This window comes from Mauremys reevesii, linkage group 8 (assembly GCF_016161935.1).
Source record: "Mauremys reevesii isolate NIE-2019 linkage group 8, ASM1616193v1, whole genome shotgun sequence".
Taxonomy (NCBI): Eukaryota; Metazoa; Chordata; order Testudines; family Geoemydidae; genus Mauremys; species Mauremys reevesii.
The window spans coordinates 101,409,897-101,434,690 of NC_052630.1; the positions used below are offsets into that span (position 1 = coordinate 101,409,897).

The following is a 24,794-nucleotide window of genomic DNA, read 5'->3' on the forward strand; positions in this document are numbered from 1 at the left end:
GACTCTCAAATTTGAATGTTTGGGCATTTGAAATCTGGTTCCAGATCTGAATTTAGTGGCTTGGATCATTAAGCAAGTACACAAAGAGCAGATATGTTCAGTTGTTTGGCCTTTTCCCATTCCTAGAAAAATGCCTTATATCCTAGCAAAACGTGCTGGGTTTCTTCTTTCCCGTCCTTATGTCTGCCTCTGCCTCTACTTCATTTTACATGTTTGAAGTGACTGCTGTTTCTTGCTGCCTTGTTTGTATATTGTGTTGTAATAGGCACAATGGATCAGATATTCAACAGGTGCAAATTGAGATAGGTCTATTGAAGTCAGTGGAGTTGCATCAATTTACACCAGCAAAGGATTCAGCCATGATTAGGTTTTTTTATTAATTACCCCTTGTCTGATGCCATGTATATAAATAATAAGTTATGCTCCCCCACCGGGGAGCAGATTTCTCTCCTTATTTATATTTTACATTTGTTAAATCCAGTAGACCTCAGGAACCACATAGGACCTTTGATATACTGCTGTTAATGGTATTTCTGTTGTTTAAAGTACTTCATATATACAATTAAACATAGATAAATGGTCAATTTCCTACTTTTTGTCTCAGGAACATTAGAAAACTGATGGGATGGTGGCATTAAGTTTTATGGAATGTACCAGTTCATTTAGGTTTTCTTTAATGTTAACACTTTCAGTCCCTAATGCATTTATGTATGTCTCTGGGTCTGGGGCTGTGTGTGCGTGCATACCCACCCCTGCCTTTGTGTATTAGAGGGTTGTATTGCCAACCTCAAGCTTTCAAAAATCATGAGTTAGACACACATACACGTTGAACCTTCAGGGTTCACATTAAGCTGTTCTCTGCAACTATGAGGGCGAGAAACTTACAGCTTTATTCAGAAACGAAAGCTGAGATTCTTCCATAATCATCTGACTCCAGGAGCTGGGGCTTTAAAAAGCACCAGCTATTGCAAGACTCACAAAAAGATTGTGATTGTTGGCGAGGGGACAGATCCTGGTGTAAATGGGAAGTGCTTCTACAAGTTCAGTGGAGATGTTGATGCACAGCAGCTGAGGATCTGGCCCTTTATATCTCTCTTACTCTGTGTGCAGCGTCGCTATAGCCATGTCAGCCCCAGGATATTAGAGAGACAAGGTGGGTGAGGAAATATCTTTTATTGGACCAACTTCTGACTGTCTATGGCTGATGAGAGAAGGGGGGAGGGATAGCTCAGTGGTTTGAGCCATTGGCCTGATAAACCCAAGGTTGTGAGTTCAATCCTTGAGGAGGCCACTGAGGGATCTGGGGCAAAGTCAGTACTTGATCCTGCTAGTGAAGGCAGCGTTCTGGACTCAATGACCTTTCAGGGTTCCTTCCAGTTCTATGAGATATATGTGTATATTTTAATGGAGCTTGTGGGAACAGTGAGGAAGCAGAATTTGAATAAAAACACGCTTCCTCCTCCCTCCATAAGAAAATGTTCATATCAGCCAACGTATCTAACTGCATGCCGGCCATTATCTCTTGCAGGCCTGGCTTTCCTGGCCTAATAATCTCTCAAAACCGAGGGAAACTCTCCTGTTTGCTGGCTTAGTTTCAGAAAGGACATTGTGTTATTCACAATCCTTTCCAGCCATGGTATAAATTATTTGGAAAAATGGATACTGCATATTTTAAGGAGCTTGATATTTCTCTCTTTCTTTGGTCCCCTTTTTGTTCTGATTAGACAAATGAATCATGCAAGTGAGTGTTCCCTGCCATGCTGCTAATTGATGGATGCTATACAATTGCATTGCAATAACAAAACACTTTCAGGCTCCAAGAGATTAGTTGCATTGGCCTGCGATTAGGAAACCTTTGAAATCCTGAATCTAAATTACCATTCTTTTGACTGCTGTTTGTGACGCTAATTAGCTGTGTTAATTGGATGTTTTGATACTTGAAGAGCAGAGCAATCCAACTTTTTTTTTTGAAAGCCAAAATTATTAATGAATTTGGCAAGAGAGTTGGAGTTTATTTTAATGCCGCGCACTTGCAGAGCCCTATTTTATTTTTTGCGTTGTTGTTGTTGTTATTTTTAAAGCACTCGGTGTGAGTAATCAGCGTAGGAGTGAATGGTAAATGTTTGAATGTGCTTTCCAACAGAGAGCCGTGATGCATTGCCATCTCCAAATTATTGAACTGCTGGAGAGAAAATGTGCTGGCACCAGCATTGGGTATATTCGGGGGGAGGGGGAGATGAAGAAAATTAACTCGAAGCCATTTAGATGGAGCATCTCCCTTTGTAACTTCATGGTAGGCAAGATTCCAAATTTAGTTGTCGCCTCATCACTGTGTGCCAGCTCACTGTTTCTATGCTGGACCTCTCGTGTTCTGGATCCATCAAAACAAGCAGGAGGAAGTCAGGTGGAATGGCTGTTGGGCTTGACAATAGCTTTTAAGTTGTGGGTTCAAAGCCAGGTCGGGAGTGGCTATGAGTTGTTGCTATCTGAAGGCCAGAGTGAAATGAGTTTGGCGACATCATTTCAGTTCCCAGTAGCGAGATTGTGACAACAGCCTTTAGCAAGGCCGGCTTTAGGCTGATTCCCCCGAATCGGGCCCCGCGCCCTAAAGAAGAGCGCCTAACTTAGGCGCCTTTTTAATTTTTACTCACCCAGTGGTGCTCCGGCGTCAGGTCCTTCACTCACTCCGGGTCTTTGGCAGCATTTCGGCGGCAGGTCCTTCAGTGCCGTGGAAGACCCGGAGCGCCACTGGGTGAGTCATCCCTGCTGGGGCTCCATCGAAACTATTCGAATTGGGCCCCGCACTTCCTAATGCCAGTCCTGGCCCTTAGGGAGACCCTCAGTTAAAAACAAAGAAGGGCTCAGCCCTGCAAGAATCCATCCCAGGTTTTGCTTTGAGCCCAGCTCATACGGGGGTGGATTTTGGTTGTGTAGGGAATGGGGTATGAATAGGGTTGCCAATGTTGGTTGGATGTATTCCTGAAGGTTTCATCACATGACATAATCTTTACTTAAAAATTAAATCTTTAATTTCTGGAGATCCCAGGACAATCCTGGAAACAGCTGCAGTGCAGATGTGATCAACAACCCTGCCAGTGTTTGGATGTAAGGAGTTCCCAATAGCCTGGGACATAAGGTTTCTCGTCATAAAAGCCACCACTCCTAACTGGCCTCCTTGTTCCCAGTCTCAGCATAGGCCAGGTGCAGGATGAGGCTAGTGACAGAAATCCTCTTCTGCCTTGAGAAGTGGTCTGCCCAGCTCAGAGTCGAGTCTCCTGGGGAAGCTTACACTGCTGCTGTCCTTTCTGTCCCCATCTATAGATCAATACAAGATCTTACTTTCCAGAACTCTCCAGTCTGTTTCTTTCACAAGCCCAACATTCACCCAATTGTCACGTATTCACATTTAAAAGACTCGCACCCAGTTGGAATGCCGCTCATAGACCAGGCGGAGAGAGACTGTCAGACCACATTTTAAAAATCATACAAATCTTCATTTGTAATTACAGTGTGAAAGACGACAAAACCCCAGCTCAGCCAGCACGTTGGCAGCTCGCCATCTTGGCCAAGGGGGAGAGATCGTAATTCCGGGGGTGCTTTGAGAGTTTAGTTCCAAGACCAGTGTGGGGCCCAAGGCATGTTGACTTTGATCGCTAGTGCAGGTTTTGCTGCCTGCCTGACTGTTCAGTCTCCCTGTGTCAGCTGCTGACTTTGATAAGGGGGAAGGAGAATAGCTCAGTGGTTTGAGCATTGGTCTGCTAAACCCAGGGTTGTGAGTTCAATCCTTGAGGGGGCCACTTAGGGATCTGGGGCAAAATCAGTACTTGGTCCTGCTAGTGAAGGCAGGGGGCTGGACTCAACTCACCTCAACTCAATAACCCTTCAGGGTCCCTTCCAGCTCGATGAGGTGTGTGTGTGTGTGTGTGTGTTTATATTAACTCCCTTACAGAAAGCAGCACCTTCTGGCTTGACGACAGACAAGTAGTGGGAGGACAAAGGACAGGGGTATATGTGTGTGGGGAGGGATAGACTGAAAACCAGCCAAAATCAAAATGGAGCTGGATTCAGATGTCTTCAGCCTAAATGCTTCCAAAAGCTGAATAAACAAAACTCAGCTTCTCATAATGGACACTAATCAGCTTTCTGTTGGCAAACAGTTGTCTTAAAAATAAATAAATGGGGAAGGGCATTAAAAGTGCTCCAGTAATTCTGAGCTTGTATGAGAAGTTCTCTGCTCTTTCCCTTTGTTAGGCTGTTATCTCAGCTTTCTACTGTTTTGTTTAGTGTGAGTAAAGGCAAGTGACAAATGTAGCTGTGGAATTGTTTGGTGACTAATGGATCTGTGTCAGCTGGAGATCTGGAGGTCCAGGAGTGAAGGAGAGTAAGTATACTTGCTTTTTGGACCATCTGTCTAATCCTCATTGATGTAGGATTACCTCATAATCTTTAATGCATTTCTTCCCACAATGTTCCTGTGATTCAGGGAAGTGCTGTTATCCCCATTGTACAGATGGGGAGCTGAGACACAGAGAGACTCAGTGATGTGGTCAAGATCAGAAAGGAAATCTGTGACAAAGCAGAGATTTGAACACAGGTCTCCCAAATCCCAGGCTAGCACCCTACCCACTGAACTATCCATCCACTGACCCCAACTTGTTAAAAGAGATACTGTTGTTGGGTAACAAATCTTTGGTGTTTCCCAGTGCCGCCGTGTTAGTCAGTAAGGATGTGAGTCTAAATATTCAGCACACTGATTGGACCAGTGGCGCTAGTGTTTTATGTAGGCTGGTAGTATTGGCTAGTGATTACAGCAGGGAACTGGAGCCGTGGGTGGACTACTGAGTTCTTTCCTGCCTCTGCCCCTAATTTGCTGGGGGAGCATGGGCAAATCAGTTAGAGCCAGATTTTCAAACTGAGTATCTAGCACTAGGCACTCAAGCTCTGATTTAGTCAGCTAACTAGCTATTTAGATACCTAAATATGAATGTAGGTGTCTTGGCAGCAGGTGTAAACATGTCCCTTTTCTGCTCCTTTACTTCATCCGTAAAATGGGAATAATATGGAATAATACATACCTCTGAGGGAGAACTTGAATGACTCGCCTCCTTACTAGGAAATGGGCTAAGTATACCTTGTGAGGGGGAAATGTTTGAATCCTTATGAAAGCGAGGAACTAGTAACACTAACTAGAGCCAGGCATAATGTGCTCAAACCCTGTGCCGGCGTTATCGCAGTGCACCTTAGCCTCGATGAGCAGCAGCCATGTTGTTCCATTCTGGGAGCCCATTCTCCTCTCAGTTACACTGGTGCAGTCTCACAGAAGTCCGTTGAGGTTGCACCCACATAACTGAAAACAGAATTTGGACCCAGCCTTCTCTTCAGCAGGTTGTCACGTCGCCCACTGAGATGTTAGCTTCACAGTGGATCCATCAGCCTCCTGGGATAATACAGTTTACCAAGTTAGCAGCCTAAACCAAAGCAGCTCAGGATCACTGGTCAGATAAACATGATGTAGGACGTCATCTGTTTCTGGAAAGTTTGCTGGTTATTTTGGATTAATGTGTTCCTGTAAAAGTGCATCTACACTTTGAGTTGAGGGTTTTGCTGTCAGGACAGCTGGGCAGCTGGCCATGGCTGGAGCAGGGGCAGCCTGTCAGAACTACCAAGCAGATGGGAGTATCCCTGACAAATAGAGATGCTGAGCAGATGGAGTGGCTGCTTTCCTTAGGAGCGTTTATATCTGCCTCTGTGTGTGGGGGGTGGGTCACCCGGCTTGCTTGTGGATTGGCTGGCCCCTGAGGACTCGCAGGTAATATCATACCTCAGATGACTCATCAGGATCAGAGCACTCAGGCTCAGGGATGACTCATCACAGAGTGTGTTCCATTCTATGCATCCGAAGAAGTGAGCTTTAGCTCACGAAAGCTCATGCTAAAATAAATTTGTTAGTCTTTAAGGTGCCACAAGTACTCCTGTTTTTTTTTTTCATCACAGATGGCCACTCTGGGAGACACAATCACCTCAGTGCTGAACCAGCTAGTATGCTAAGAACAGAGCGAAGCCGCAGACGCACAACTGGCAGGACTGGCTAGTTGCCGTGAGCGTGTACCATCTGAGACTGGCACCTGCTCAGCATGGCTTGCTGCTCCCACTGCTGCACCTATAGTTTTTGAAGGGCTCGCTCAATTAGAGCTGAGGCCAGAGGCAGGAATGTTTTTGCCCCTCTCCCACAACAAATACTAAAAAAGCAAATAAGAGCCTCCCGGGTGCTGCTCAGGGCCCTAAGCAATTGCTCAGGCTGCTTATGCCTAGCTCTGGCTAAGGCTGGTATTTCTCAAGCTGGGAATCACACACCCAGTCTGCACCATAGAACCATGCAGTGTAGACGTACCCTACGTTTGCCAATGCAAGCTAAACCAGGTTTAAGCTGATATGAGAGAATATGCACCCAGTGATATAGTTTAACAAAATCAGTAGAAAATCGTGAATGCTGTAAGAAGTAATAGTGTAACTTGTTTGAAAATCTCCCCTCCGTTGCCTGCATGTAGGGGAATTTTGTGCAGCGCTTTGAAAATTTGCCCTACAGTCGATGCATTTTAAAATGAATCTTGATCTTGCAAATGGTGCCAGATTGCACATCCAGAGGCTGAAGTCCCCTGTTTATCCCCAGGATAGGTTCAGCGTGAGCACTTGCAGAGTTATCTTAACCCACACTGCCTGGGAGGAGGTATACAAACCCTACACTGGGCAAAAGGGGGTTAAGGAGCTGCTCTGGGTTCAGCCAGCCCTGCCTCACCACACCTGCAAGAGATGCACAGGCTGGAGGAGGAGTTAAAAGGGAACAGGGCAGGGAAAATAAAGGACCCTCACCTGGGAGCTCCTGAAGAGAGGACTGAGGGAAGGCAGGATCTCTCCCATCAACAGCTGCCTGAAGGTCTCTCGCTGAGCGAAAGGAGAACCGGCTTCTGATTGACCCTGAGAGGGAGGCATTTCCCCTTCTCACACACTAATCCAGTTTATTTGGGTTGATTCCCTGTGTTTGGTTTATGGACTGTCCCTTAATGGGGGAGACTCAGAACTAACCAAGGCATGAGAGGAGGCAGCTGCCGACCCAAGAGCGGGAGAGTTACCATGCCACAAAGAGGTGCCTGGCGGTGAGCTGACCCGCTTCATATTTTCCTTTAGAGACTGCAAACTGTGGACAATAATGGGGTGGTTGGAAGTGGCCCAGGGCGAGCAGCACTTGTTGCCCTCACAGGGCCCTGGGCCACAACCCAGTGGAGTGGGAGGGCCTGGGCTCCCTTACCAAAACTAGGGTTGCCAGACATCCGGTTTTTGACTGGAACACCCCATCAAAAAGGGACCCTGGTAGCTCTGGTCAGCACAGTTGACCAGGCTGCTGAAAGTTTGGATGGCCGCAGCGGGGCAAGCAGGCTCCATGGCCAGCTCCGTGCAGCTCCAGGGAAGTGGTGGCATGTCCCTCTGGCTCCTAGGCGGAGGGGCGGGCAGGAGGTTTGACATGCTGCCTCCGCCCACAGTTGCTGTCCTGAAGTGCCTGCTCTGCAGCTCCCATTGGCCAGGAACCCCACCCCAGAGCCCCCTCTTGCACCCCAAACCACTCATCCCCAGTCCCACCCCAGAGCCCGTACCCCCAGCTAGAGCCCTCGCTCCCTCCTGCACCCCAGCTCCATGCCCCATCCTGGTGAAAATAAGCGAGTGAGTGAGGATGGGGGAGAGCAAGCGATGAGGGAGGGGGGATGGATGAAGTGGGGGGCGGGGCCTCGGGAAGGGGCGGGGCAAGGGTGTTAATTTTTCTGCAATTAGAAAGTTGGCATCCCTAACCAAAACCTCTTCTGCCTGACCACTAGGCAACACTCCTCATGAGCAAAGACTATCACACTGCCCCAAGAAGAAATGTCTTCTCCCAGACACAGGGATGTGAGAGTGTTCAGTCCAAGTATTAGCATCTCTCCTGAGACTGCCCAGTGTAATGTGGACTGAAACCATCAGTTCCTGAAATTTCATTTATTCTAGCGAGCATGCCAGCATAGATGCCTATATAGCATTCGGTTGCAATGGAGTGTGTTGTTTTGTACTGAACTATATGCAGTTGTGCCATTCGCCCCCAGCTCCGGTAGTATGTTGTTATGGGCATATCAGCCAACTTCAAGGTGTTATACATCTTAAGGTGCCATTTACATGGTTATTGTTAACAATTCATTTCAAACCACAATAACTGACCTGAACTGGTGAAGGAGGGATGGGATACCTTATATCCCCTGGACAGCTCCTTGAGCCTGCCAGTTTCCACAACTGTGTGTGTGTGTGTGTGTGTGTGTGTGTGTGTGTGTGTGTTTTACATATTGAACCTCTGAATAAACATGTAGTAAATCCATGTCGTTTACTGTCACGTGGTGATATAATTTGATTAGCTGAGTATGCAGCCTACCTTTGGAAAGCCAGACAGATCAGAATACCAGGACTGAAATTTCAGGTGACTGATCTTAGCTCCAAATGCCTTGCTAATTATTTTGCTTAATTTATATTTTAGAACATTACTGTATTTTCCTACTATTAAGTATTAACGTGCTGGGGAAAGATGGTAGAAGTTCCTATTAAGACCGACTCAAAAGGATAAACTGTGTTTGCAGCCGTTTTGATTGATATGCAGTGCACCAGCCTATTTAAAATACACGATTCTAATACAAGGAGCTAATTCACTCAGAACCCATTCTTTCTGGGGCTTTACACCAGTGCAGCTGACGTCCTCTGGTTACAGATTTTCTCAGCTACTTGGGATATAGCTGCCTTCTGGGGCAATGTCTGTCTTAGCCATAGCCCTGATTGTAAATTTGCACACGCTTCTAGGAGCAGTAGAATGGGAATAATCAATAATCATTCTTTTGGCAAATAAATGACACTGTGGACTTGCAATAATGATTTACGGGAGGCCATGAGAGTTTCACAGGAAAAGAACAACAAGGATAAAGTGTCTGTTCCAAGACGGTCATCAGTGTATAAGATTCTGCTTTAAGATTCCGTTCTTTCCTCTCCTCTTTGTATAGTTGTACTGAATTTTGTGAAAAAGACATTTTCAGAATAAAAGTGCTATGAAAGAGTATGCGTGCACTGCATGAGACAGTCGGTGCAATGGTGCTGTGATAGCTGACTATACACTTCATGGTGTTCAGATGCACAGGCACCATCGGTGGTTGGTAGCATTAACACTAGCACATATAAAAGGGATGAGTGCTAGGGACTTGTGTTTTGAGATGGACTATCAGGGGAGCCTGATACAATGGGGAATCTTGGGTATGGAAGCCCTTTTGAGCCCTTGATTAAATTATGGTTGACATTGTAGTTAGAGGTGGGAAAGGCCATTAGTTCATCAGTCTCATCTAAAACCCCAAAATAGATGCTGCTGCAAAGGAAAGATGTAGTCCCATGAGAAAGGAGTTGTCAGAATTTTAGACTGAGGCGCATATATTTTATGGCCAGACGGGACCATCATGATCATCTAGTCTGACCTCCTGCATATTGCCGGCCACAGAACCTCACCCACCCACTGCTGCAATAGGCTCATGACCTCTGCATGAGTTACTGAAGTCCTCAAATCTTGATTTAAAGACTTCAAGTTACAAAGATTCCACCATTTTTTCTAGTTCAAACCAGCAAGTGACCTGTGCCTCACACTACAGCCTGTGAATTGAGCATATGCCACTGAGACTACAAGCCCAATTGTATAGAACAACCACGCACCCCACAATGCTGTATCATGCAGAAGCATGGATGATAAAGAGCCGGCTGGTTCAGTGTCTACAGATGTTTGAGATGAGATGGCTTCACGCCATAAAAGAAGTTACCCAAAGAGAGAGATTTCTAAATTAAAGTATTAGGAAGGAAGTCAAAGTCTGTGATGTGGCTGACAAAATCCAGGAAGTGTGGCTCTGCTGGTTTGGATATATGCAGAGGATGAATGAAGAGGATGTGGTGGTGATAGCATGGCAGGACAGGTTGGTAGAAAGAGACCCTGAGGGAAGCTGTGGAAGTGATGGATGGATTGCATCAAAGAAGAAAGTAAGGACCGTAGCACCACCTTGGACAGGAAAAGCTGGTGGGTGCTTGTGTGATGATCCAACCCAAGTTGATGGGATGAGACAAAGAAGAAGACGACTATACCCTGTGGATTGATTGTAAAAATCCTTAATATGAACTATGTTACTTCGGTGCAATTGGTTAAATGAGTCGCCCGGTATTGTTCCCTGACTAGATGGGCTTGCGAATACCGATATTTACATTCAGTGCATATTTGTACCATGAAGCTGGATCACTTGAAAGCTCTGTGAAAATGATCACCAAAAGGGTGTGAAAATGACTGAAGCAAATTCATTTAAAATGTGGACAAATATTCATGGACAATTGTTTGCATTGTTCACCAAAATGTCAAGAATTACTTTTGATTTCAGTTTGAGGAACTCTGGCTGCCAGAATCCCTTTGTTTTAATTTAGTTTGCTCTGACTGCAGGAAACCCTGTTTCCACTAGCTAGTTGAACTCCAAATGCTGGGCTGATTGATCTCAGTGTAGCTGACTAGTCACAATCGCAGTTATTACTACCTCACTCTGTGCCCCAAAATGTATCTCTTTATACAGAGCTATGACATAGCATTCTACTAAATGCATCCATAAAAAATAACAGATAGTTGTTCAGCCTCAAAGAACTTTCTAGACATTTCCTACTTAAACCTTGCACCAGCACTGTTAAGTGTAATGATTTATTTATTATTTGTACTGTTGGTGTCTAGAGCCCCTTACCCCGAGATCAGAGCCCTATCTTGTTAGCTGCATCACATACATGTAGTAAGATACAGTCCCTTCTTACAATCTGACTACACAAGACACAAGTATTAAAGCACAGTTTTTGAGATGGGGAACTGAGGCCCAAAGCAACTGGAACAGGTCAAACAGGGAGTTCGAGGCAGAGCTGGGAACTGAACTCATATTACTTGAGCCCAGGCCAGTGCCCTAAGTGCATGACTCTCCTTCCTCTTCTTTTGTGTATGGTTCTCCCCATTTTGGAATTGAGGAAACTGAGGTAGAGAGCTCGAGTGACATGCCTGAGGCCATGTGTGGAACAATTGTCAGAGCCAAGATTGTAAGTAGGGCTGTCAATCACAGTTAACTCACACAATTAACTCAAACAATTAATTGCGATTAATTGCACTTTTAATCGCGCTACTAAACGATAGAATATCAATTGAAGTGTATTCATTATTTTGCATGTTTTTCTACATTTTCAGATACATTGATTTCAATTACAACACAGAATACAAAGTGTACAGTGCTCACTTTATATTATTTTTATTACAAATATTTGCCCTTTAAAAATGATAAACAAAGAAATAGTATTTTTCAATTCACCTCATACAAGTACTGTAGTGTGATCTCTTTATTGTGAAAGCGCAACTTACAGAGGAGAGGTTACATAACTGAACTCAAAAAACAAAACAGTGTAAAACTTTAGAGCCTACAAGTCCACTCAGTCCTACTTCTTGTTCGGCCAATCACTATGATAAACAAGTTTGTTTACATTTACGGGACATAGTGCTGTCTGCTTCCTATTTACAATGTAACCTGAAAGTGAGAACAGGCGTTCGCATGGCACTTTTGTAGCCAGCATTGCAAGCTATTTACCTGCCAGATATCCTAAACATTCATATGCCCCTTCCTGCTTCGGCCACCATTCCAAAGGACATGCTTCCATGCTGATGATGCTCATTAAAAAAAAATGTGTTAATTAAATTTGTGACTGAACTCCTTGGGGGAGAATTGTATGTCTCCTGCTCTGTTTTACCTGCATTCTGCCATATATTTCATGTTCTAGCAGTCTCGGATGATGACCCAGCACATATTGTTAATTTTAAGAACACTGTCACTGCAGATTTGACAAAATGCAACAAAGATATCAATGTGAAATTTCTAAAGATAGCTACAGCACTCAACCCAAGGTTTAAGAATCTGAAGTGCCTTCCAAAATCTCATCAGGCCGGGTGTGGAGCATGCTTTCAGAAGTCTTAAAAGAGCAACACTCTGATGCGGAAACTACAGAACTTGAACCACCAAAAAAGAAAATGAACCTTCTGCTGGTGGCATCTGACTCAGATGATGAAAATGAAGATGCGTTAGTGCACACTGCTTTGGATCGTTATCAAGCAGAACCTGTCATCATCATGGATGCATGTCCTCTGGCAGGGTGGTTGAAGCATAAAGGGACATATGAATCTTTAGCGCATCTGGCATGTAAATATCTTACAACGCCGGCTACAACAGTGCCATGCAAACACCTGTTGTCACTTTCAGGTGACATTGTCACAGTGAGGTAATGTCTTTTACTGGACCAACTCCTGCTGGTGAGAGACAAGCTTTTGAGCTACACAGAGCTCTCCTTCAGGGAGGAGGATGCTGATAGCTTTTAAGCTCTACCATCCCCCAAACGCTGCATGTGTGTGTAGGTGGATTGATTGTCGGGTAGCTCAGTAAATAGGTTGTGAAAATAACACTTAATTGACTTGATATTACAGGTAACTTGGAGGAGTTGGGAAAACAATGTCAATTAAGCTGCACAAATGTGTTTGTGTGTGTTTGGCTTCTAAATGCTTTTGGAAGTGGAAACACCTATAATTTAAAATGCTACTTGACTCTTTTTATTAATTTATTTATGCCGGTGATAAAAGAAACAGAGCTAGAGCTGCAGTTTAATCAATGGCTTCTCCGTAAATCTTATCTGAAATCATGCCTGTTGATGGCTGAATTTATACCATATTAAGGTCTCCAGTGTCAGCTATCGCTAGTGGTATTGGCGAGCTTGAATCTCTCTGTGCAGCAGTTTCCAGAGGAATAGAACAAAATCTATCCTCTAATCGCAGAACAGCGGCACTTCCAAAGCACTTTAGGCTATTGTAGGTCACACGAGAAAGTCCCAGGAAATTGCCTAGGGGGGCCTGTTCCTACCTTTTGGGTAGAGAGGCCTGTACTTCATTTGAATTTCATCAGCCAAATACTACAATGACTTAAAGAGTCCTGTGGCACCTTATAGACTAACAGACGTATTAGAGCATGAGCTTTCGTGGGTGAATACCCACTTCGTCGGAAAGCTCATGCTCCAACACGTCTGTTAGTCTGTAAGATGCCACAGCACTCTTGGCTGCTTTTTACAGATCCAGACTAACACAACTACCCCTCTGATACTTGAGACAATGACTTAACTACTCATATAATGTCCATTATATTCATATATAAGAGCGCTCCATTATCACTGCTCACATAGGCGTCTCTACTGTCACTAGGAAAGTGAGTCCAGCTACTAGTTATGAATAGTATTTGTTATAACGTCACTACTTTTCTTGGTTCATGAAGCACTCACAGATGGATCTGGATTTGTTGTTCGTATTTGCTGAATAGTTTGGTCAATAATTATCCACCTACAGGTTGTTATAGAATTGTTCATAATTCATTAAATGTTTAGTTGGTCACTGGATCTCACTGAGAATTTTGGTCCTGCTACTGATTTTTGGCTGAATAATCATTTATTCACAAATTTAAAAAAAACCCTTTGATCTTTCAATCAGGAAAATAATGGCAAACCAGCTTGTTTTGTTTTTTAATTTCAGTCAGCTCTAGTTTCTTGATATAAACCAATGCTGGGAGAATATGAATAAAATAAGAAAGTTTCCTTCTCTGTCCTCAGCCCTAATCCTCGCCACTCCCACCCCACACCCTGCCCATAACTCAGTGACCTTGAACCATTTTTGTGGTTTAAAAAGATTTGGTTAACTGTAATCCTCCTGTTATCTGTCTTTTTCACTGTATCTCTGGGTTCCAGCCAGGGGAGGAAATGAAGGGCATAGATGTGAAACTTCCTGTTTCTCTGGTCCACCAAGAGAGATGGATTCGCCAAATTCCAAGAAATCTCCTGTTTGTTGAAATATTCAGCCCAGGTCTGTAGACCTAAGAGGTTGAGAATAAACATCTAACCTTTTGGGATGCTGATGTGAACAGATTCAACTCAATATCTTCTGAGGTTCTTTCATCTGTAGGATTATACCATGTTCATTAAAAACACATTGACTCCACTCTAGAGAACAAAATGGCAAGCGGTTCTGTCTCAGCAGACCATAGCATCATGAGTTGCATTTGTCCTTTGTTTGTTAGAAAGTAAAGCTTTCCGTTGGCCTCAAGTTATTCCATCTGGTTCTCGTAATGATAAAAAAAGAAAAAAAGCAGCCCTGCTTCTGAGGCTTATCTGAAAGGAATGAAGAAAGTATTGGCTCTGAAATTGCCTTGTTACAATCAGATTGAGTGAAAATTGGAATATAATAAAATACCTGAAATTACATCTTTTTTGCTTCCTTTTATGCATGCCTCCAGCTAGTCGACACACATGTTTTCCAGGTTCTTTTCCTGTCTGTCTCCCCATAGTGATGCGTTAGAGAGAAGGGGACAGGTAGTTTTCTTACCTTCTTCACGACATGATGCTCAGGATAATGGAGTACCATGAGAAATGCTTTCCCGGTTGCCTAAAATAAACAATAGAAACACAAGCAAAAGCCAGAGGGTGGGCTTTAGGTTATATAGGGCTCGGCAAACTGGTTCCAATAAAATCAGACCATTTCACTTCCCTGTGTAAGCCTGCAGCCCAAGTGCAACCTTGGGAAGTGCTCTTTGCTGTCTTTCGTTTTCATGCAGTTACAGATCTGAGTTCTGGAAGGGATCAGCAGTGAGAGTGGCCAAACACGACAAGAAAAGTCTATTGTTGCCCACCTGAAAGCAAGTCACACAGGAAAACTCATGAAAGGGCCAGCTCTTTGGGGGATTTTAGTCTCTGTTTTGTGGACCTGAAATGTTACAATGAAGCCAAACGCCAAAACTTTTTAATTTCTGCCAACTTCTCTTTTAAACTGCTGTGAAAAACAAAGGGCCAGATCCTCAGATGGTGCAAAGTAGTACAACTCCCATCAGAAGAATGGATCCCATTTCTGGAGTATCTGAATGCCTGGCTGCCACTGACTCAGAGAGAGAACAAATAATCCAGTTCATTTTCCCATCATTTTGGATGAGAAGTAATACCTGATGAGAGGATCGCTGGTGATCACAACAGTTGTGAGAGTTACCTCTGCTATCTTAACCAGACACTAACATGGGTAATTATCTTCTTTCTCCCTAAATTCCTTCTCCAGTTTTAGTCGGGCATGGTATTCTTCACTTCCTATTTTAAAGAATTTTGTATTGGTAAGCAGTTACCATGCTCCATTCCAGAGATGGCTGCATTTCAGTGATGAGAAGAGTTGTGGATAGTGTGGGATCCTTTGAGTTAAAAGAACCATATACTTTTATAGCATTCTTATGATGTTATAGTTATTTCTATGATTTTGATGGTGGAGGAGGTGACATACAAAGATAGATGTGGATTTTCAAAGCAGCCTACGGGATTTAGAGACACATCTTCCATGACAATTAAAAGAAGGGGTGCATCTAAATCCTTTAGGTGGTTTTGAAATGCTCAACTACAGGTCAGTGAAAGATCATTGTCGGAACCTGAGTTGATGTTGCTCTGAAGCCATTCCTTCTGGATGAACAGAGTCAGTCCTGGCCCTCACACAGATTTTATACCAGGATAACTGTGCCAGTTACAGGAGTGATTCTTTTTACCAAAATAGTTATATAACAGTTTTCGTTATATCTCTGTAACCCATAGCGAAGAGGCTGCTATATAAAGGTGCTTTACACCTCCCTGTACATGAATAAGCTATACTAATATAGGCACTTTTGTAGTGGTAAAACTGCATCCACATTAGGCAGGTTGTAGTGCTTGAACTATGTTGATATAGTTAAAGTGGCACAGCTCGTCATGTCAAGACAAGGTCTCAAACACTGGCATTGGCCTAGATCTATCTGCCAGGGTGACCAAGTCAAACCCAAAATGCAGAACTTGTTTGCTGAACCTGACATCAGCACACTTCTGCCTCAGATTGTTCTTTCTCACTAGTGTGACTCTTATGTCATAATTAGAATTCGATTTCCATTCCCTTAAAACATAAATTCCCCACTAAATTTTGACACAAAGACAAAATCCTCGGTCCTGAGACTCTTTGGATGTCCCCTGGGAGGACACTAGCACCTCATTTCCAATTCTTTGTGTCCAATAATCTCTCCTGTTTCCTCTTCACTGCCTCTGTAATCGAGTGGTAGATATATCTGACCCCTCTTACTGATTGCGAGAGCTGGCTAGCCAGGGAGCTCTGCAAGCTTGAGATCCATGGCTTGCACTGTCAGGTCAGCAGTCAGAAAAAGCCCACAGATGAGAGACCTGGCTTTATTTTGCCATCTTGATTGAGATCAGATAGAGGTAAACTGCCTTTTCAGTAATGCAGAACATTACCTGATGGATTTCCTCACTAATAAACACAGGTGAAAGCTGATACAGTTTGGAAGCATTTACTGTACTCACAGTGCTGAGCATGCTCTCGGGGCTCTGTTAAAACTAGGTTAAACACTGTTCTAATCCCTGGCGTACAGTCCCTCTTCTCTCTCTTTAACTTCATGAAGGGCACAGAAAAGGCCAGTGGGTCACTTTTCTGTGCCTTTCCCCAAATACAGCTAAAAGAAGGAGCACTCAGTGAAATATAGGAAACTTAAAACCAATGAAACCTGTTTACACGGTGTATGGTTAACCTGTGTAACTCACTGCTGCTGCAGGATACCACTTAGACAAATATCTCAGCAGGTACCCCAGAAAAGGACTCAACACTTGTATTATTATTTGTTTAACGCTGACAGTGTGCCGTGCAGTACACAAAAACAAAGACTGTCTTCACTGCAAGGAGTTTATAGTCTGGAAGAGCTGAGCACTCAGATGGGACATACTGGGAAATCCAGAGGTGGGAGCAGTTTTGTTTTGTTTTTTAAACTGTAAATTTGCGTGTGGTCCTTGTGGAAAGAAGTTTTTGATTTGTTTTGTTTAGAAGAACCGGAAGAAAGCATGCTGGCTTGGTGAGCTGGGCCGGGACTGGGATGACTTTTTTTTTTTTTTTAATATGAATAAGAATTGTACCTGCTGTTACGCTGGCTAGGATCAGAACCAAAAACGATTGCAGGGATTATCTTTAATCTGGTAGTACATGTAATCAGATCACCAGTTGGAGGCAAGAAGAATGTTTTGCTCTCTCCTCCCCTGCCTCCCCACCCATGGTATTCAGTGGCATAGCACTAAGAGGTACCATAAAGTGAGGTTTGCCTCCCTTTGAAATGTCCAGAATTGAACACTGTCAGAAAGAGGATTATGAATTTAGATGGACCATTGGTCTGTTCCAGTCTGGCGGCTGCTGTGTTCTGTTGAACGTTCACTGCGATTATCACTGTCCAGCTCTGAGATGTTTCTCTTTTAATTCTGAGGCAGCCAGGACCAGGCTTTGGTTTTTCCTCCCTTTCCCATCAATACTTCTTCCATTTCACCACTTGGCCAGCTGTGGCCACTGCAATGGGAACTACTCCCTCTCCAATTGTGGTGCATCACACTAACTAGATGGTTCCCTTTGCACTATATTGGAGGGCAGGCAGCGGGTTTGGACTGGGAGGTTTCCAACTGTATTCTTCCAGTTAATGCACTCTGCTGTCGTGCTTTTCTTCCCATGATTAGAATTAATTACTGTTGATTACATTGTGCAGCGTTGAAGGAGGGAAACCGAAGGCAGCTGTCACTGGTGCTCAAAGAAACAAAAACAAAGGAAAACTGGGAAAGAAGGACAAAACTGGGGCAGTGCGGGGGGAGGGCTTGCTACTGCCGAAGAAATATTTGACAATTCTGTATTGTCAAATCAATGGTGTATCAACCTGTCAATCCCAAGAGATGTACAGTGCACATATAGGTCAAGAGATAAAAGCAGAGAGGGAGGTGCATTTGCATGGAAAGTAAATTTCTATGCCTAGGAGGATTTTGATATGGAGCTTGTAAATTCAATTCCGTTGGGGGTTTTTTGTTTTGGTTTTTTTTTTTAGTCTGTAATGGATTTTTTTGTAGGATGCTTCTGCAGACAGTGTAGCTTTGGTCCCACTGAGCTGCTATTTGCATATAAAAAGTACAGAAGTGTTTTATAGCCAAATGTATACTTTTGACACTCTGGGAATTTAAACTGCACTGTGTGTTTGTAGAGACTGCTCAGTGTAAGAGATTCCACTTGAGAAGATTACACAAGTGCAAAATCTACGTTAATAGGCACATTGAAAGCCTGGCCTTTCTGCTAGACTGCCAGCAGGCCAGTTCCTCCCCGGTAGGAATCAGTGTAGTGCCACTGACATTTACACCAATTCAATGTGTTTATTTCTTCAGATTTTTTTAGGCTTGGTCCACCCTGAACATTTATACTGACATAGCTGTGCCAACAAAACCCCAGGAGAGCCAGCTACGGTGACAGAAAGGTGCTTCTGCTGACAGAGCTAACGTCATTCAGGGTGGTGGTGCTCCTAGACCAGCAGAGAAATTTTACACCACATCTATGCCAAGGGGCTATGCTGGCATAGCTGTGCCTGCATCAGTTCTGTAGTGTAGACATAGCCTAAACCATACCCCTCTGGAGTTCTGGGTGCACCTGCAGAATTTTAACAAAACAGAATATTCACCTGATGAAACCACACCAAGCCCATCATAAATGAAATTGTTTTCCCTCCTTCCATGCCCCCTCCTCAAAGGAAAATAGATTATCCATGTTGGACTATGTCAGACTAATGCAGAAGGAGTAGATTCCAGACTCAAAGCCCTTTAATGGCCTGCTTGCATTTAAACCCAAGGACTGGTAGTTCAAACATATCAGCGGATGGTGGCATTTGCCCAGGAGATCATCAACCTAGGATCATCAACTCATTTAATATAAGTCACCAAATGGTCATAAGGTGGGAGTGATCTTTGGTCACTAATGACCTAGTCCAAATTTCAATCAGCAATGTAAGGATGAAAGCTTCAGATACCATTCACGTGCCTTTTATCCAGCCAGATCCAATGAAAGGTACCTTCTTTTGTTCGTTCTTACTTTCTTTTGTTCTTTCTCTGTCTTTCAGCACTGACACTTTTTGAGACTAGATCCCAGGGGAAAAAAACCTCAGGACATCTGGGAGATATGCCTTCCAAAGGGAACCATCAGAAGATGAATTGTTGCTCCATCCCATGGAATTGCAGAAGGACATATTAGTGGGTTTCAGTGAGCCAATAGAGAGAAGGCTCTAGGAAGGTTCAGAAAAATAAACTTTTGGGAGAAACTGAAGTTTTCAAAATATCTCAGTTATTATAATCTCTGTTTTACAAGTGGGGAAACTGAAGCACTGAGCGAGAAAGTAGTTTGCCAAGTGAATCAGCGGTATAGTCAGGAATAGAACCTATCCTCTCTCACAGCCGGATACTACAGAGTCTAGACTGTGATACTTCATAGGTTCATTTGTTCTTTTCTCTATCTCTATAAGAGAAAGGAAAATTATAGTAATGTAGGGCTGGAGGTGACCTCGGGAGGTCATCTAGTCCACCCCACCCCCTGTGCTGAGGCCGGAACAAGTAAACCTAGACCATCCCTGACAGGTGTTTGTCCAACCTGTTCTTAAAAGCCTCCAGTGGTGGGGATTCCACACACCCCCTTGGTAACCTTGTTCCAGTGCTTAATTATACTTACAGTTAGAAAGTTTTTCCTAATGTCAAATCTCAATATCCCTTGCTGCAGACTAAGCTCATTACTTCTTGTCCTGCCTTCAGTGAACATGGAGAACAAGTCACCATTCTCTTTAGAACAACCCCTATCATAGAATATCAGAATATCAGGGTTGGACGGGACCTCAGGAGGTCATCTAGTCCAATCCCCTGCTCAAAGCAGGACCAATCTCCAACTAAATCATCCCAGCCAGGGCTTTGTCAAGCCTGACCTTAAAAACCTCTAAGGAAGGAGATTCCACCACCCTCCTAGTGAAAAAGTTTTTCCTAATAGGCATCCTAAACCTCCCCCACTGCAACTTGAGACCATTGCTCCTTGTTCTGTCATCTGCCACCACTGAGAACAGTCTAGATCCTCCCTCTTTGGAACCCCCTTTCACGTAGTTGAAAGCAACTATCACATCCTACCGCATTCTTCTCTTCTGCAGACTATATAATCCCAGTTCCCTCAACCTCTTCTCATAAGTCATGCACTCCAGCCCCCTAATCATTTTTGTTGCCCTCCGCTGGACTCTTTCCAATTTTTCCACATCCTTCTTGTAGCGTGGGGCCCAAAACTGGACACAGTACTCCAGATGAGGCCTCACCAATGTCGAATAGAGGGGAATGATCACCTCCCTCGATCTGCTGGCAATGCTCCTATTTATAGAGCCTATAATGCCATTAGCCTTCTTGGCAACAAGGGCACACTGTTGACTCATATCCAGCTTCTCATCCACTGTAACCTCTAGGTACTTTTCTGCACAACTGCTGTCTAGCCACTCAGTCCCTAGTCTGTAGCAGTGCATGGAATTCTTCTGTCCTAAGTGCAGGACTCTGTACTTGTCCTTGTTGAACCTCATCAGATTTATTTTGGCCCAATCCTCTAATTTGTCTAGGTCCCTCTGTATCCTATCCCTACCCCCCAGGTTATCTACCACTCCTCCCAGTTTAGGGTCATCCGTAAACTTGCTGAGGGTGCAGTCCACGCCATCCTCCAGATCATTAATGAAGCTATTGAACAAAACCGACTCCAGGACCGACACTTGGGGCACTCCGCTTGATACCGGCTGCCAACTAGACATGGAGCCCGATGATCTAGCCAGCTTTCTATCCACCTTATAGTCCAACATACCTGAAGACTGTTACTAGGTCCCCTTTCAGCCTTTTCTCAAGACTAAACAACTTTTTTTAACCTTTCCCCATTGGCCAGGTTTTCTAAACCTCTTACCACTTTTGTTGTTCTCCTCTGGACTGCCTCCAACTTGTCCACAAAAAGACTGTGACTATTCATCGTGGAAAAGAGACAACTGAGCAGGAATTTGATACAGGTCTATAAAATCATGACTGGTGTGGAGAAAGTGAGAAAGGAAGTGTTATTTATCCCTTCACATAACACATGAACCAGGGGTTGCACAATTAAATTTGTAGGCAGCAGGTTTAAAAGGAAGTACTTCACACAACACACAGTCAACCTGTGAAACTCATTGCCAGGGGGTTGAAAAAGAATTAGTAGAGCCTGCAAATCTTCAGATATCTGCTTTATATCCGCAGATGTGGATAACCGCAGACCACGATTGTGGATCACATGTGGATAAAAATTTTGTATCCACACAGGGCTCTAAGAATTAGATACATTCACAGAAGATAGCCTTTGATGGGCCTATTAGCCAGAGTAGTCAGGCATGCAACCCCATAATCTGGGTATCCCTAAACCTCTGACTGCTAGAAGCTGGAACTGAATAATGGGATGGATCAGTCAATAAATTGCCCTGTCCTGTTCATTCTCTCTGGAGCATCTGGCACTGGCCACTGCCAGAAGCAAAATCCTTGGCTAGGTGGACCATTGGTCTGACCCAGTATGGCCATTCTTATGTTCTTGTGTTCACATCTTTCTTAAAGTGTGGCATCCAGAATTGGACTCCAGATGAGGCCTCACCAGTGCCAAACTGAGTGGAACAATTACCACTTCTCTTACATACAACCCTCCCGTTCATACAACCCAGAATGATATTTGCCTTTTTGACAACTGCATTGCATTGTTGGCTCAGATTTGTGATCCACTAAGCCTCCCAGATGCTTTTCTGCCGCAGTGCTACCTAGCCAATTATTCCTCATTTTGTATTTGTACATTTATTTCACATTCCTAAATGTAGTACTTCCCACTTGTCTTTATTGAATTTTATCTTATTGATTTCTAATTCTCCAATTTATCAAAGTCATTTTGAATTCTAATCCTGTCCTCCAAAGTGCTTGCAACCCCTGCCAGCATGGTGTCATCCACAAATTTTATTAACTGTACTATCCACTCCATTATCCAAAATGCCAGGAAACATGGTGAATAACTGCTATCTTGGAACATCAAAAACTCCAGACCTTGATCAAATTAAACATCTGTCACCAGATGTTCTGCAAATCTGGTTGGCTTTTAAAATATCCTCTTTTCTTTTCCTTCTTATTCTAAAACAAAAAGTCTCCTCTCCTACCCCAATTTCTCTCTTAGATATCAGATAGTACCCTCTGCTCTGAGATTGGGTAGCAAAGCAAATTATATTTGCCCTTTTAAAAGCCCTCCCTTCAAAATCACGAAGAAAGTATTGCATGGGATGAGAAATGTAACTAAGGACACAAGCAAAGTCCATGATTCCTTAAAATATGATCTATAGTTTCCCTCCAGTCAGTTATATATTATCTATTGAGCTATGGCCCATGAAAACCAGTCATTGTAACCTGTCAGAGCCCAACTCTGCCAGTTCCCTTTAGTATAATTTGCTATCTCCGTGGCTGGTAAAGTAAGTGACAATATTTTTGTGTTCATTTATTTTTTTGATTGAAAATATATCATTGTATTTGCAGATTGAATTGAGACAGTATTCTTCTCCTCTTCCTGTTTTATATTGGTGTGTAGTAATAACAGCTCCCATGTTCCACTCCCGAGGGGCAGCATTTCAGTGACGGGAAACGTGTTCTGGTATAAATCCCTGTGGGATTCTTCAGAAGGGAAGGCATTTTATATACACAAGATGAAATTACAGTGAAAATCACCATGGTGGTCAGTCTCTCATTGATAGTCTCCAGCTGCACAGTGCCCCAGGCCAGGGTATTAGCTCAGTACTGACTGTACGAGGAAAGGACTAATTGAATCACAAGCGCCATTCTTGACAGTTTCTGGCCATTCCGGGGAGATGTCCATCCAATTCCTAACAGGCAACACCCTGTTTAGCCCATACAATCTGGTGGATTAACAACCCAAATTGCTGGCTCTGTTTATCGCTGAGTACACGTACAAACTGTTATTAAAAATTAAGAAAATCCAATTCTAGATGCTATATCAGTCCTGGCCCAATCTCCAGCAGGTGAAATCAACTAGGTTCAGACACCAATGGACTGTTGACTGCTCCACAGTAATACAACATGATTTCATACAATTTTCCACAGTTGACATATGTTGATCAATATAGGACTCAGAATTTAACAAGCATAGAATTTCAATTAAATGGAATTACAGAAGAGTATAGTCCTCACCGTGCTAGGAAAGAGGTGTTCTAGCAAATGAAGCTGCTTCACCCAACCCCTACATGCTGTGCTGCAGCTGGTCTGTGAATTAAAAAGTGGGCTTTAGCTTTCAAATTTTCATCAACACTTAATTCTTAGCCAAACCGTGTCATTAAGATAAATTGTTTCTCTCTCTCTCTTCTGGTTTGTATTGGGGCTTTGAAAAGGGTATGAGATGGCTGTTGCTAAACTTGCAGACACTTTGTTTAATGACAAGGCATAAAGTAATGCAAGCAAACCAAATAACAGCCTTCTCACTTCCATTTTGCTACCCTCAGTCAACCATAATTCACCGTAGCTGGTATGTTTGGCTAGTCCAATAGGAAGATAATTGCACTTATCTGTGAATTGGGACCCAGACATGTTAGCTTGCCTGCACCTGTGCATTTAATCATAGAATATCAGGGTTAGAAGGGACCTCAGGAGATCATCTAGTCCAACCCCCTGCTCAAAGCAGGACTAATGCCCAGACAGATTTTTGCCCTAAATCCCTAAATGGCCCCCTCAAGGATTGAACTCATAACCCTAGGTTTAGCAGGCCAATGCTCAAACCACTGAGCTAGCCCTCCCCAAATTGCACATGAACATGTAATACTCACATGGAAACATACATGTGCACATACAGACTTGGGTGCTCCCCCATCCATGGCTCCTCCCTCCTTTTGCCGTGCCGACTCATGTTCAAAGGGTTATGCCTGCACATTTATCATCTGTGACAATACCTGGAGATGATATCATGAAACAGGCATACATGCTGGTGGAGGGAGAGGAAAGAGAGAACACGGTGCTTATAAATAATATAAACCGCATTAATGGTCACATCCAAACATGAAATTAATTCTCTTTGTTTCTTTGTAGTCTTCACAGTGTACCGATTTTCACTGTGCTTAAGAGACCTGCACCAAAATCATGTGCCTATGAGACACTCCCAGGATCAGTGCAGGTCACAGGGACTGACACATGGTTTGTGTGCCATCTTCTGCCCATGGCACACACGTGGGATGATTTCCTGACCTGTCAGTTCGAAGCATAACATAGTGGGACAGAATGGCATGTAATAGTGAGGTTGGGTTGTTTCAAAGGCGGGGGGCATGTTCCTTGGTGCCGAGGAGGAGGTCTGGTACGTTTTGGGAAACAGGTGCTTTCAGCTTTCCCTTGGCTTGTTTGAGCAGAGTCGGTCTTTTTCAGGGCAGTGCATTTTGAAATGTAATTGAAAATGCTCTTGGTGTGAGACAGCTTCTAAGTTCCTGGGCACTTTCCTGAAAAATCCATTATCAACCAGGCCACCAGAGTGTGAGGAAGGGCCCATCCTACATTCCAATAAACAAATCTCTGAAGGTTTCACTGGGTCAGATCTGAATGCTCAGGGGAGTTATCGGAAGCCACTGTGAATGGTGTGACATATACAAGGAATTACTTTTATACCTTCTAACTTGAGTGTTGTGTAGGGGGATGTGTGTGTGTGTGTGTATAAATTTAGTGCTGGTGCAAGGTGCCTGATTAATAGCCCTGAA

At 43.7% G+C, this 24,794-nt stretch overlaps 1 protein-coding gene and 1 long non-coding RNA gene across 3 annotated transcripts in view; both read left to right on the plus strand.

The window, feature by feature from the left end:
• The window catches only part of LOC120371080 (BEN domain-containing protein 5), a 1,353,498-nt gene that overhangs the window by 1,279,524 nt on the left and 49,180 nt on the right, over nucleotides 1-24,794 (plus strand). The gene's annotated exons all lie outside the window — the stretch shown is intronic.
• On the plus strand, nucleotides 6,876-19,140 carry LOC120371087. The gene is made up of 2 exons (XR_005584137.1): nucleotides 6,876-7,154; nucleotides 19,110-19,140. It is a non-coding gene; the product is annotated as an uncharacterized LOC120371087 (long non-coding RNA).